This window comes from Mus musculus, chromosome 2 (assembly GCF_000001635.26).
Source record: "Mus musculus strain C57BL/6J chromosome 2, GRCm38.p6 C57BL/6J".
In the NCBI taxonomy this organism is placed as follows: domain Eukaryota; kingdom Metazoa; phylum Chordata; class Mammalia; order Rodentia; family Muridae; genus Mus; species Mus musculus.
Window position 1 is genome coordinate 70,773,058 of NC_000068.7, and position 12,935 is coordinate 70,785,992.

General features: G+C 39.8%; 1 protein-coding gene across 11 annotated transcripts in view; it reads right to left on the reverse strand.

Annotated features, from left to right (window-relative positions):
* Tlk1 (tousled-like kinase 1) overlaps nucleotides 1–12,935 on the reverse strand; it is a 113,410-nt gene that overhangs the window by 60,651 nt on the left and 39,824 nt on the right. The gene's annotated exons all lie outside the window — the stretch shown is intronic.

The window sequence follows — 12,935 nt, forward strand, 5'->3', positions numbered from 1 at the left end:
GGGATACTCTAATTTCACTATGTCCTCAAGAGCCATAATTCTCAGGACACAGATTCAAATAAAACTAATATGGTCCTGGATTTGAACTGGATAAGAAATGCCCCAGAGCAACTACAAGCTGGATCAAAATCTGCAGTTTTACTACTTAGAAAGAAATGGTTTCTGGATGCCACAGCAGCTTTAAAGAAAGAAGTATGCCAAAAATAAAGAAGCACAAAGAAGAAATCCAGAATTTTGTATGTCAGTTGCGCCCACATGCCTATAGCTAGTACCTGATCTGTATTAAGAGCAAACTCTTAGTTGTCTAAGGTAAGTCAAGAGCAGAAATGTGATGCCAGTGGCTGGGCACTGTCCTGATGTATACTACCAGGTGTGAAATTAAAAGGAACCCAATAGTACAATAGTAATAAAGGAAAAGAAATATCCAGATAAGAGGTCAGAAGAGGGCTGCCTCAGTTGGTAAACTGCTTGCTGTGCATGGGGACCGTCTCTAAAAAAGTCAACACTCTCCAGAACACATCCCATCATTCTGACAGAGACACTGGAGTCAATAAGTAAGATGCCTCAAAGTAGCTACAGACCTGTTCAAAAATGACAAGTTGAAATATACTTGTAAGAAATAACCAAACTGGAATTTCAGCAGGGAAATAAAAACTAGACAAGAGACAAATTGAACTCCAGAACTTGAAAGCTCCACTCTATGGGTGTAACAATAGGGTGCAGAAGGGCAGAGAGATATCCAAACCAGTAAGCGATCTGACTTACATGCAATTGGTCACAGGAGAGACAAACGAGCAAGGGGTTCGAAAGAATGAATATTCTGGAACTTGGCGAAGAGGTCACTCTTTCTCCCCAAGCAAGGCAAAAAAAGAAAAAATACACCTAGGCTCATCAAAGTAAAATCTCTGAGACGGAGAAGGGGAAAATCTTGAGAACTGGAGAGGTCACTCAGTGGGCAAAGATGCTGGCACTAAGCCTGACAACCTGAGTTCAGTCTTCTGACCATACACAAGTGTTGCCTGTCTGTCTGTCTGTCTCTCTCTGTGTGACAGACTGTCTTAGTCAGGGTTTCTATTCCTGCACAAACATCATGTCCAAGAAGCAGTTGGGGAGGAAAGGGTTTATTCAGCTTACACTTCCACATTGCTGTTCATCACCAAAGGAAGTCAGGACTGGAACTCAAGCAGGTCAGGAAGCAGGAGCTGATGCAGAGGCCACGGAGGGATGTTAATGGCTTGCTTCCCCTGGCTTGCTCAGCCTGCTCTCTTATAGAACCAAGACTACCAGCCCAGAGATGGCACCACCCACAAGGGGCCTCTCCCCCTTATTCACTAATTGAGAAAATGCCTTACAGCTGGATCTCATGGAGGCATTTCCTCAACTGAAGCTCTTTTCTCTGTCATAACTCCAGCCTGTGTCAAGTTGACACACAAAACCAGCCAGTACACACACACACACACACACACACACACACACACACACACACGCAACTGAAAATTTTTCAAAAAAAGAATCAGTTATAGTTCACCCAGGTAAGGAAAGAAAATATAAAAAGAAAAAGGAAAACTACCCTGACAATGTAAAATGAAAACAGAAGTGAAATTAATAATTATAACAGCAGCAGCAACACAGATACAAGTAGCTGAAAGAGGAGCTGGAGAGATGGTCATGGTTAAGAGTATGGACTGTTCTTCCAGAGGGCCTAGGTTCTGTTCCCCATACTCACATGGTTGCTCACAACTGTCTCTAAGTCCAGTTCATGGTATCTGACACGTACATGGTATACTCACATATAAGCAAAGCATTGAAACATGCAAGTTTTTTAAAAAAAGAAACTAAAGAAACCTTCTCTAAAAGAAACCAAAAGGATGTAAAAAAACTAGACTGTGAAAGTTTCTAGTCCAGATAAAGACAGGAGAGGGAGAAGGAGGAAAGGGAGGAGATGGGGTGGGGTAGGGGGCGCTAGGGAGGGGAATGAGGGAGGAGGGAAGATGATAATGGGAGGGTGGGAAGATAATGGTGACTATGAGAATGAGGGGGAAGAAGGGAGGGAAGGGTAGTAATGATGATGACTATGAGGACAATTACGACAAATCAAAGTTTCCTAGACCTGGAAAGAATGAATTATAAATGAGAAGGCCTGAAGAAATGGCTCAGTGGCGCACACTGCTGTTGCAGAGAATACGATTTACTTCCCAGCACACATGTTGGATGGTTCAAAACATCCTGCAACTCCAGCTCCTGAGGATCCAATGCCCTCTTTTGGCCCCTATAAGTACCTATATTAATGTGCACATAACCACAATACACATAATTAAAAACAAAATAAGTATTTTTTAAGTAAAGAAAGAAACCTTTAAAATGGAAGAATACTTTTACTGAGCCAAGCAGGCTCAAGGCACGTTTAATGAAGATAAATGCTAGAGAAAGACAAGGTCCTAAAATGCTTCCCAAGGATCAGGAATCAGAATGGTACGAGAGGGATAAGCAGTAACGGAAACTAGAAAACAACCGAACAATGCTTCAGATGGGAGAAAAATGATTTCCAACTTAGAATTCAACTGACACATAAATGAACAACAACAAATTACAGGAAGAAAATATGCAAGGTTTCAAAACATTTACCATGCTCCTTTCCAAAGAAGTGACTGGAGAATATATCCCACCAAAACAAGGAAACAACCCAAGAGACACAAGATAAGAGATACAGGAATAGGAGCTCAAACAAAAATCAATTGGAAATGAATACTCAGGGTTAGAGAAAGATTCTAGGAAAATGCACTCCCCAGGGGAACAGAGCAAATAGCCTCAGAACACATGAAGTACTTCAGGGGAGAGAGTAAAAGAACAAAGGAAAGGAGGGGAGAATAATTAGTGTTTTAAAATGCTGCCTGCACTCTCTGCTGAGGAGTTCCTGGATAGCTATCCTAACCTAGTAAATAACTGTTAACTGTGTAAAAAACAAAAGGCTTTACAACAGATATGTAATAATGGAGCCATTAAGTTCAGCTATGAATAAATTTATAGTGAAAACTGTAAGCACTGAAATAATAACTTAACCATAAATTAAAGTCCTAAATACTATCAAAATTAGATGAAGGCAGGCCGTGTATTTCTGTAAAAGTAGAAGACTGGCTGATTTCATAGTTAACTCCTCACCTTCTACAATACGTCAGTGTGTAATGGATCTGCTGTTAGACTCTATTTGTTTTGTTAATTTCTTCCTCCTTTTGTGCTGGTATCACACTGTCTTAATTTACCATATTTCTTGGCATTTAATAGTACAACTCCCCCAGCTTTGTACTGTCTTAATACTATCTTGGCAAGTCACCTAGAATCACCTGGCCTTGGATTTATAAGCACATTATCATGCTTGTATCTTTATTTTGGTATGTTTACCTTTACATTTTGATATAAATTTTGGATGTTTATTAATTTTTACCTTCTTCAAATACTGTAATGTTTAGCAGACACTGTGTGCGCTACCCTACAGGCAAACTTCTAGCTGTGCTAAGCCCTGGAGTGCTGAGACTTTCCACTTCTTCCTAAGTACTGCAGCTCTCATTCATTCAGGCATCTTCTGGATTTTTCTGCATTTTATAGCCCTTGGTGAAATTGTCAAGTCTTGTTGGGTTCATGCTGAAGTATCTTATAATTTTTGTGCTTTTTTACAGAATATCTTTTCAAAAATTTACCTTTCACTTGTTGATAAGTAAAAATATTATTAATTTTGGAATGAAGAGGTATGACCAAGTGTACCCTCATTTCTCAATTCTTTGTGATTTTTCTTCTGTAACAATCATGAGTATAATCTTTATTCCAATACGAGTGGCTGTGCTGAGTCATGTAACCAAGCAAGCTGTGTAAGCAAACATAATGGGTCATTCTCTATGTACTGGGAGGGCAACTTTTGAGCTCTGCTATTCATTTCAATGGCTCGTCACCACTATATTGACTATAATAGAGAGTTGACCTGCCTATCCTCTCAGGTGCTTGGATTACAGACATAAACCACAGCACCTGGCTTTAGGTATTCCTATTTAAGGTCAATTATTTGAATGTCAAGTCTTAGTACAGATTCCTTGGATAGTAAAACTAGCAATTTCAAAAAAAAAAAAAAGATAAAAAAAAACAGAAACTATCAATGTCTTCACAAATATTCTTAACTTTACCTTCTATGTCAGAATTAATATATATATATTTTTTCCATATGTTAACAGTACCCTGTGCCATGAAATGGTTTACTTAATACTTTTGGTCTTTGGTTTTAAAAATAAGATTGCAGCTAGGTCTTTAAAACATTTTATTAAATAACCATACTGTAACTAAATAGAGGTAATCTATAAGCTCTCTATATACAGAATATTTTGAAATAGTATGATAGTTTAAGTACATTATTGTTCCATAATTGATCTTAATAAAAATACACTTGGGTATATTGTAAAAAAAATTGCTTTTCCTAACCCCAATATAACACCTTTCTATAAGAGGCTTTTTAAAAATTACTTATTGTACTGGCTGATTTTGTGTGTCAACTTGACACAAGCTGGAGTTATCCCAGTGAAAGGAGTTTCAGTTGAGGAAATGCCTCCATGAGATCCAGTTGTAAGGCATTTTCTCAATTAGTGATCACGAGGAAAGGGCCCATTGTGGGTGCTGCCATCCCTGGGCTGGTAGTCTTGGGTTCTATAAGAAAGCAAGCTGAGCAAGCCAAGGGAAGCAAGTCAATAAAGAACATCCCTCCATCTGCATCAGCTCCTGCTTTCTGACCTGGTTGAGTTCCAGTCCTGACTTCCTTTGGTGATGAACAGCAATGTGGAAGTGTAAGGTGAATAAATCCTTTCCTCCCCAACTTGCTTCTTAGTCATGTTTGTGCAGGAATAGAAACCCTGACTAAGACACTTACATATTTTGTTTTTACTTAAAGTAACATATTTATGGGTACAACGCTGTAACTCAATACATGCCAGTTAAATCAGGGTAGTTATCACTTCCAGCTCTGATCACCTGTTCCAGCTCCTTTCTCATAGTTCCATACAAAGCACAGAACAGATGGCTGCAAGTCCTTCCCAGTCCATCCTTTACTCTTCCCTCTCCCCTTACTTTAGTATCTTACCTTGAGATATCTAAGTAGTTCTTTCCACAAAACACAGAGCGTGTAATACTTGTTCTTCTGCACCTGGCTTATTTCACCCAACAGTGTCCTCTAGTTCTGCCAGTTTTGACACAAATGGCAAATGTTTTTATCTTTTAAAATGGCGCCTGCCAGCTTATTGTATGTGCACCAAAATGTTCAGAAGAAAACATCAGTTTCTCTGACACTAGAGTTACAGGCAGCTGTGAGCCACCATTTGGGTACTGGGAATCCAACCCAGGTCCTCTGGAAAAGCAGCTAGTTCTCTTAACCACTGAGCCATCAACAGTCCTCTTTTTTTTTTAAGATTTATTTTCATTTTAAGTGGATGAGTGGTGAGTGCATATCTTTGTTTTGTACCAAGTGTGCAGTCCTCAAGGGAACCAGAAGATGGTGTCAGATCTTCTTGAACTAGAGTTATACAAGATTGTGAACTGCCATGCCCAAGTGCTAGGAACTGAACCTGGGTCCTCTGGTGGAGTAGCTAGGGTTCTTAACCACTGAGCAATCTCTCCAGCCCTGAGATTTCACATTTATCATTGAAAAGTACTTCTTTGTATTTTTTTTTATCTCTGATATACTGACTTCATTTCCCTTGGGTATATTCTAGAAGCAAGACAGCTATTTCATCCTATAGACTTAGTTTTTCTGAAGAATCTCCTCTGATTTACATAATGGCCACCCTAATTTGCATTCCCACAGGCAGTGACTAAGACTTTCTTTTTGTTCCCATCATGGCCTGCATGTTATTTCTGCTATTTTGGAATAGCCATTCTGATGAGGGTAAGATAATATCCCATCACAGTTCTGATTTGCATTTCCATGACAGCTACTGATGTGTAATTCTGTAAAGCTTTCACTGATAATCTCTGAGGAATCATAACTAGCAGGTACAATTTTTTAAGCCGAAACTACTAAAACTAAATTTTAAGAATTTGCTTCTTCATTTAAATGCCTCCACATTTTATGTCTTCTTGGATAGAAAGAGAGATCAAGGGGCTGGAGAGATGGCTCAGCGGTTAAGAGCACTGACTGCTCTTCTGAAGGTCCTGAGTTCAATTCCCAGCAACCACATGGTGGCTCACAACCATCCGTAGCAAGATCTGGCACCCTCTTCTGGAGTGTCTGAAGGCAGCTACAGTGTACTTACATATAATAAATAAATAAATAAATAAATGAATAAATAAATAAGAAAGAGAGATCAACTCCCAAAGTTATCCTCTGGCTTTCCCACAGGCATGCCACATAGCACAAGTATGCACACACTCACACTTAAGATTAAACAAATAGAAAATTACTTGTTAGGAGTCCTTATGTAGCTAATAAGCATAAATCAGACCATAAAATATTAAAGGCCATTCTATCCCATAAAATCCTATTGGGAATATCTGCAGGAGACAAGGGAACATCAAACTCTAACCCATCACCTATTTTAACAAAGTTTCGCTGGAATGTAACCAACTACACACTGAATGACAGTTGGTCTATGGCTATTTGAGTGCCATGTCAGAATGAAGTAAAGCACTGTGGCAGAATTCATATGACATTAACTACTTGGCCCTGTAAGAAGTTCTCCAAATGCAGCTACACAGACCCTATGAAAACTCAGGGGCAGAGGTGAAGAACTGAATGCAGTACTGTACTTCACCAATAGATGCCCCCATCTAACCATGCTAATCTAATATAAATTGACTCCCTAAAAAGCACTGTCTCAAATTTTTAATTCAAAACTTAAGTCTTATGATATCAAACACAATTAACCCTTCCTATCTTAGGTACTCAACCTCCACTGGGACTTTGAGTAGGCAAGCATCAGGTTATTTGTTTTGTGCTGCCTTACATTTTTGGTGTACTACAGACACTGTAAAGAGCCTTCTCATACACACTCCTGACCCATGCCTATAGCTAAAAACACAAGAGAAAACACAACCAAAAGCAATCAGCAACGAAGCCAATCAGCTCTTTCCCTAGAAACAGTCAGCCTCAACCTTTCCTAATGCTCAGACCCTTTACCACTGCTCCTCATGCTGTGGTCACCCCCAATCATAACATTATTTTCATGATTCCATAACTGTAATCTTGCTACTGTTATGGATCATAATGTGTGTGGGGTGGTGGGCTGTGCACAGACAACCTGGTCCCCAGTCTAGCAAAAGTCTGGAACCCCAGTGACCCAGTGGGGGGTGATTTCCACCTGCATGGGACAGCAGGTGTTCTGCCATGCCTCCTGGGTCCCTGGCTCCTATCAGTAGGTAGCTACAGCCTCCCCAGCCCCCCACAGAGAGGTATGTGGCCATCAGTCATGTAGGAGCCGCACCGAGCCCTCCCACATGCAAATAAGGTTTCCCCAAAGCTCTCAGACAAAACCAATGAGAAGTACCTGCTGCCAGACAGACCCTTACCCACCCCAAAACTGTATATAAGAATCCTATCCGGAAGGATTAAAGGCATGAGAGAACTACTTGGTCATCCAAGCCTTCTGTCCTAAGAGCTGTAACACTTAGGAAGAGGTCTGCTCTCCCGAAGCTCTGCCTGAAGCTCCGCCACACTCCTCACTGGCTAGTCAGCCTCTTGTCAGCCCAACCCAAACCGACTCAGTGCAGGGCTGCTCTGGCCGGGCCAGAGATCTCCTTGGAAAGCCTTTGGTACACAGGCCCACAAATGTGAATATTTTTGGAGACAGAGGTTTACCATGGGGTGATCCACAGATGGAGAGCTTAGGCTCTCAGAGAGACATAAGCATGGGGTGGAGGAGAAAGGTGTTGCTTCATGGGCTGGCTTCCCTTAAGACCACCACAATCAGAAGGGAAACAGTTCTGTTGGCCAAAGTTGCCCTGCCTTGTCCAAGTCTCATTTTCTCAGCCTCAGAACCATTCAGTGAATTGTCCCACGAGCTACAAAATCTTTTCCCTTCCATAAACAGCAAACTCGCCTCTTTTTTTTTCAAATAAAGTCCAGTAACTAGTATAAAATGTAAATCACTTCAAAATGGTTTGGCAAAAAATCTGGAGTGGACAAAAGATAACGAAATCATGAATTTAGACAAGTTGACTTGTTCATCTTAGCATCTAACAGGTAGTTCGACTAATACTAGTTCTAGACAAAATTGTAAAATGGACTGGGCTTTGGTTCCCATCCTCAATTTCAATAGGCATTGATATTCTGTTCTTAGCTCTGCTAGCTGCAAATTACTCATCTATTATTGTATTCTTAGTTTTCAATTAATTCCAAACAGTAAATTCAGCAGCTTAGGTTTCAGTCAGCACCTATAAAAACAAGAGCCCGCTGCCATATGCTCCCATTCCCTTAGACGTCTTTAGTTCACTGCTGGCCATAGAGGTGCAGCCCTTTAATCCCAGCACTCAGGAGGCAGAGGCAGGTGCTGGGTTCAAGGTCAGCCTGATCTATAGAGCTAGTTCCAGGAAAACCAAGGCTACACAGAGAAATCCTATCTCAGAAAAACAACAAAAGGAAAGGAAAGGAAAGGAAAGGAAAGGAAAGGAAAGGAAAGGAAAGGAAAGGAATCCATCACGTTTATATTTTAACAGAATTTTTTGAAATGAAGGTTTAATTTACAAAATATTCTGGGGGCTGGTGAGATGGCTCAGTGGGTAAGAGCACCCGACTGCTCTTCCGAAGGTCCAAAGTTCAAATCCCAGCAACCACATGGTGGCTCACAACCACCCGTAATGAGATCTGATGCCCTCTTCTGGAGTGTCTGAAGACAGCTACAGTGTACTTACATATAATAAATAAATAAATCTTTAAAAAAAAAAAAAAAAAAAAAAAAAAAAAAAAAAAAAAAAAAAAAAAAAAAAAAAAAAAAAAAAAAACAAAATATTCTAACAACCCTATTAACTCCCATGAACTAGATGATAAATGGGCAAAACCAAGTATATATACATACAAGTTCGCAGCTGTGCCTATTCTACTCTGGCTATTATTAGAAAAATTATAAGATATCTAAAGCAGGTATAGAATTCTGTCTGCAAACCAGGAATATTAAATGAAAGCTTACACACGAAGTCCTTTAATATGTATGCTGAGGATGCTGGGCAGATATCTTGAATGTAGATAGCTCGACTACCATGTGAAAGACCCTGGATTCCCTAGACTACCATGTGAAAGACCCTGGATTCCCTATGCACATACACATATGAAATATACAACTGTGATTTTTATTCTCATCTGATATCATCAGCTTGGAGGTGAAGGTTATTATTAGTTAATCAAACCCTGGCACTATTTTCGTTTCCAGACACCTTGCTGGCTCTGGACACCAGGAACAGAATGAGCAGGGTTAGAAGACTATAATTCTGTACTAACTCCAGGTGCAATTCAAGTATTTTTCCTAATCCTTTCTAGGATAAATTCAAGTCTCAAAACAAATTTTTTGGGCTGGGCATACATTACTCTGGGCAGAGTCCTTGTCTAGCATGTACAAGGCCCTAGCTTTAACATCCAGTACAAGGGAAGGAAAAGAAAACCACAAAATAAAACTACCCTAAATAAACTTCATTTCCACTTTTCCCCAAACCAAATCAGAGTCAGGCACACTACTCTGATTTCTATTTTTTTAAGTTTGAAAAATTACTTTTATTTAACATATAGGTGTGTTCTGCCTGCACATGTCTGTGCATCACTTGCATGCCTGCCCACAGAGGACAGAAAAGGGCATCCGAGCTCCTAATACTGGAACCACAGACTGTTATGAGCTTCCATGTGTATGCTAGGAATCAAACACAGGCCCTTTGAAGATCGGTCAGTGCTTTTAACCACTGAGCCATCTCCAGCCCTGTTCTGAACTCTTAAGTTATTTCATCACTCAAATTAAAATACGCAAGTCTTTTGGTTCCCAACATTCTAGTAGTCTAGTAGAAAATAAATAATTAACATGTGATGTAAGTATGCTCGGGTACCCCAAATTTGTATTTGGGCAATCACGTAGTCAGAGAAACACTCTCAAGATGCTGCCTCAGTCTGATGACAGAAGGGTTCCGGGATGAAACAAGGCCAACTGCACGCTTAAAAGAAAAGACAGGAAACCCGCCTGTTTAAGAAACCAGCTTGTTTGACTAAAGAAAAGTGTAAATGTGATGAAAAATGGAGGGAGAAGCATAAAAGTGGGCTACAAGAAAAGGCAGCAATCAAAGGTTGGGACCTATGTGAGACCATTGAAGAGTTTCTAAGAAGGATAGTATGCAATCAGATGTGTCTTCTAGAAAACCCACCAAACTAGGAAATGATATCCTAAGTGCACACATTCCAGACTGACTATGCCTGCGGGGATAATTCAACGTAAAATGAAGCAGCGGCTATGATGGTGTGACTTGGCTCCCTCCCTGTCTGTTCCTTAAGAGGGGAGCTGTGGGCTACGGTAACAGGTGCAATGGTTAATCAAGAAAGTAAGGGCAGAACGACAGGGGATATAAAAGTGACTCACCTCACAACGGACAAGGAAACTGAAGCTCAGCCTGTTCCTTTGGCCAAACCTATGGTAAAGAAGGTCAGTGCCAGGAAGGAGGCGTGACAACTGACACGAGCTGCTCTTTTCCCTACAGCATCATGTACACAGGAACACTGAGTAACCTCAAACGCTTACCGCTTTTGATAAAACTAGCAGAGCTAATCAGTAAGGTCAACTAGGTTGTACTTCAAGTTCAACAAGAGCCATGCACAAAACTCAATTGTACTTTTTATTCAATAGCAATAAACACCTGAAATGAGTGAAGAGAACAATTTCATTAGAAGAGGAAAAAAACAAAATTCAGTACCTTTATACTACTGTGAGAAAGAAAAACGCACAAGTTCAAACAAATGAAAGTTATATAACAAAAGTAATAAAACATCATTGAAAGAAAAAAGACCTAAACAGATGTAAGGTATAGACGAGACAACTTCCTAAAGCTCCAAATACTTACACTGGTCTAAACATTTACCTAAGACTTCTACTAAAACTCCAGTTAGTTTTTTGTTTGTTTGTTTGCTTTTGTTTCTATTAGGTGACCCACTGGTTCTGAAAGTCAAACTGAAATAAAGAGACTCAGGATACCCAAAATAATCTTAAACAAGAACTGAGTTGGCAAAAGCACACTTCCAGTTTTAAAAGGTATCACTAGCTACACTGAAGTGTGTGGTATTGTGTATAGATCAACAGAGAACTAAGTGTAGAGAAACCAACTCACACATTTATGGCTGGTTACAAACAACTAGATAAGCACAGGTACATACACTGAATGTGCGTACACATGTGCGTGTGAGTATGTATGTGCACGCATATGCATATATGTGTTTAAAATAATCCAAGACCTGAATGTAGGGGCTAAAACTATAAACATCTTTCTGGGTTCATTTTATGACCAGGGAAAACACTTTAAAGAGAAGAATTATTTGGTTTGCCTGAAGGTTTCATCACATGGTTTCATGCATTTGGCAATAGCATCACAGAGGGAACATGAAGAAGAGACAAAGGAAAGCAGAGACGGAAAGGGGCAGAGGAAGTGTTAACTCTTTCAAAGGCTCACCCTTTAGTACCTCATTCCTCCAGCTAAGTAAACCTCATCTCCTCAAATCTCCCAAACAGCACCACCAGCTGGGACCAAGCATTCAGCACCCGAGCCTGCGAAGGGCATAACACACTCAGTCCTCAACAGTTCTCAGCAAAAAGTATACATTCTGTGACACAACTATGCAAGTTTCTCAGATAAAATACCCAAAGAATGGGAGAAACCTCTGTAAATTATTTATCATACAAAGGTCTATTACCCATCCATCACATACAAGAACCTTTCTAACTCAAGATTTAAAAGCAACCAGACTTAAAACCAAGGATTTGAGCAGATACTCCATCAGAGAAGACATACATCAATGGTAAGCAGGTGTATGGGGAAAGTACAGCATCCCTGGTCAACAGGGAAAGGTAAAACAGAGCACTATTGGTGTTGCTTTGTACACCAACCAAAATGCTGTATTAGAAGAGATAGTAACCAAATCCTGACAGGGATGGAGAAACCATATCCCTGTACACTGCTAAGAGGGTAAAGAACAGTTAGAAAACAACTTGGCAGTTTCTCAAAGTAAGAAACACAAAATTACCCCAAGAAGGATAAAGGATGACTTAACACACACTAATCAGAAGATGTAAGGCAGCATGTGAACAGACCCAGGGACAGAATCACAGCTGTCTCAACAGATGTGGAAAAGTCTTTGGACAAAGCTTAACATCCTTTCATGACCAATGCTGAACAACTTAGCAGCAAAGGGGATCAAACTGCAACATTATAAAGGCTGATGACAAAACATTATAATGAAACAGAAAAAACTAAGTCTTTCCTCTAAAATCAGGAACAAGTCAGGTTTCCACTCCTTCACTCTCATTCAGTATGGTACTTGAATTATTAATCAGTTGTAAGACACGAACAAGAAACAACGGGGCCAAGATAGGAAAGGAACTCATTCTAATCACAGTTGTTTACAGATAATATGTTTCCATTCTTATAGGGACTCTTAAAGCCTCCAGAAAGCTCTTAGATTTGATAGACTTTGAGCAAAGTATTAGGATACATGTTCTACATACAAAAACCAATAGCTTATATCAATGACATATAATAAGAAGGAAATTCATGATGGGACAGCACATTTAAAAAATGTGTGTACGTGCACGCAGATAGAGAGATACATATAGATAAATAAATGATAAACAGATTTCTAACCAAGGAAATAAAAAATTACAATGAAAGCCTTAAAACATTATAGACAAGTTGGAGTCACTACAAGATAGAGCCCAAGGGCTAGTATAATA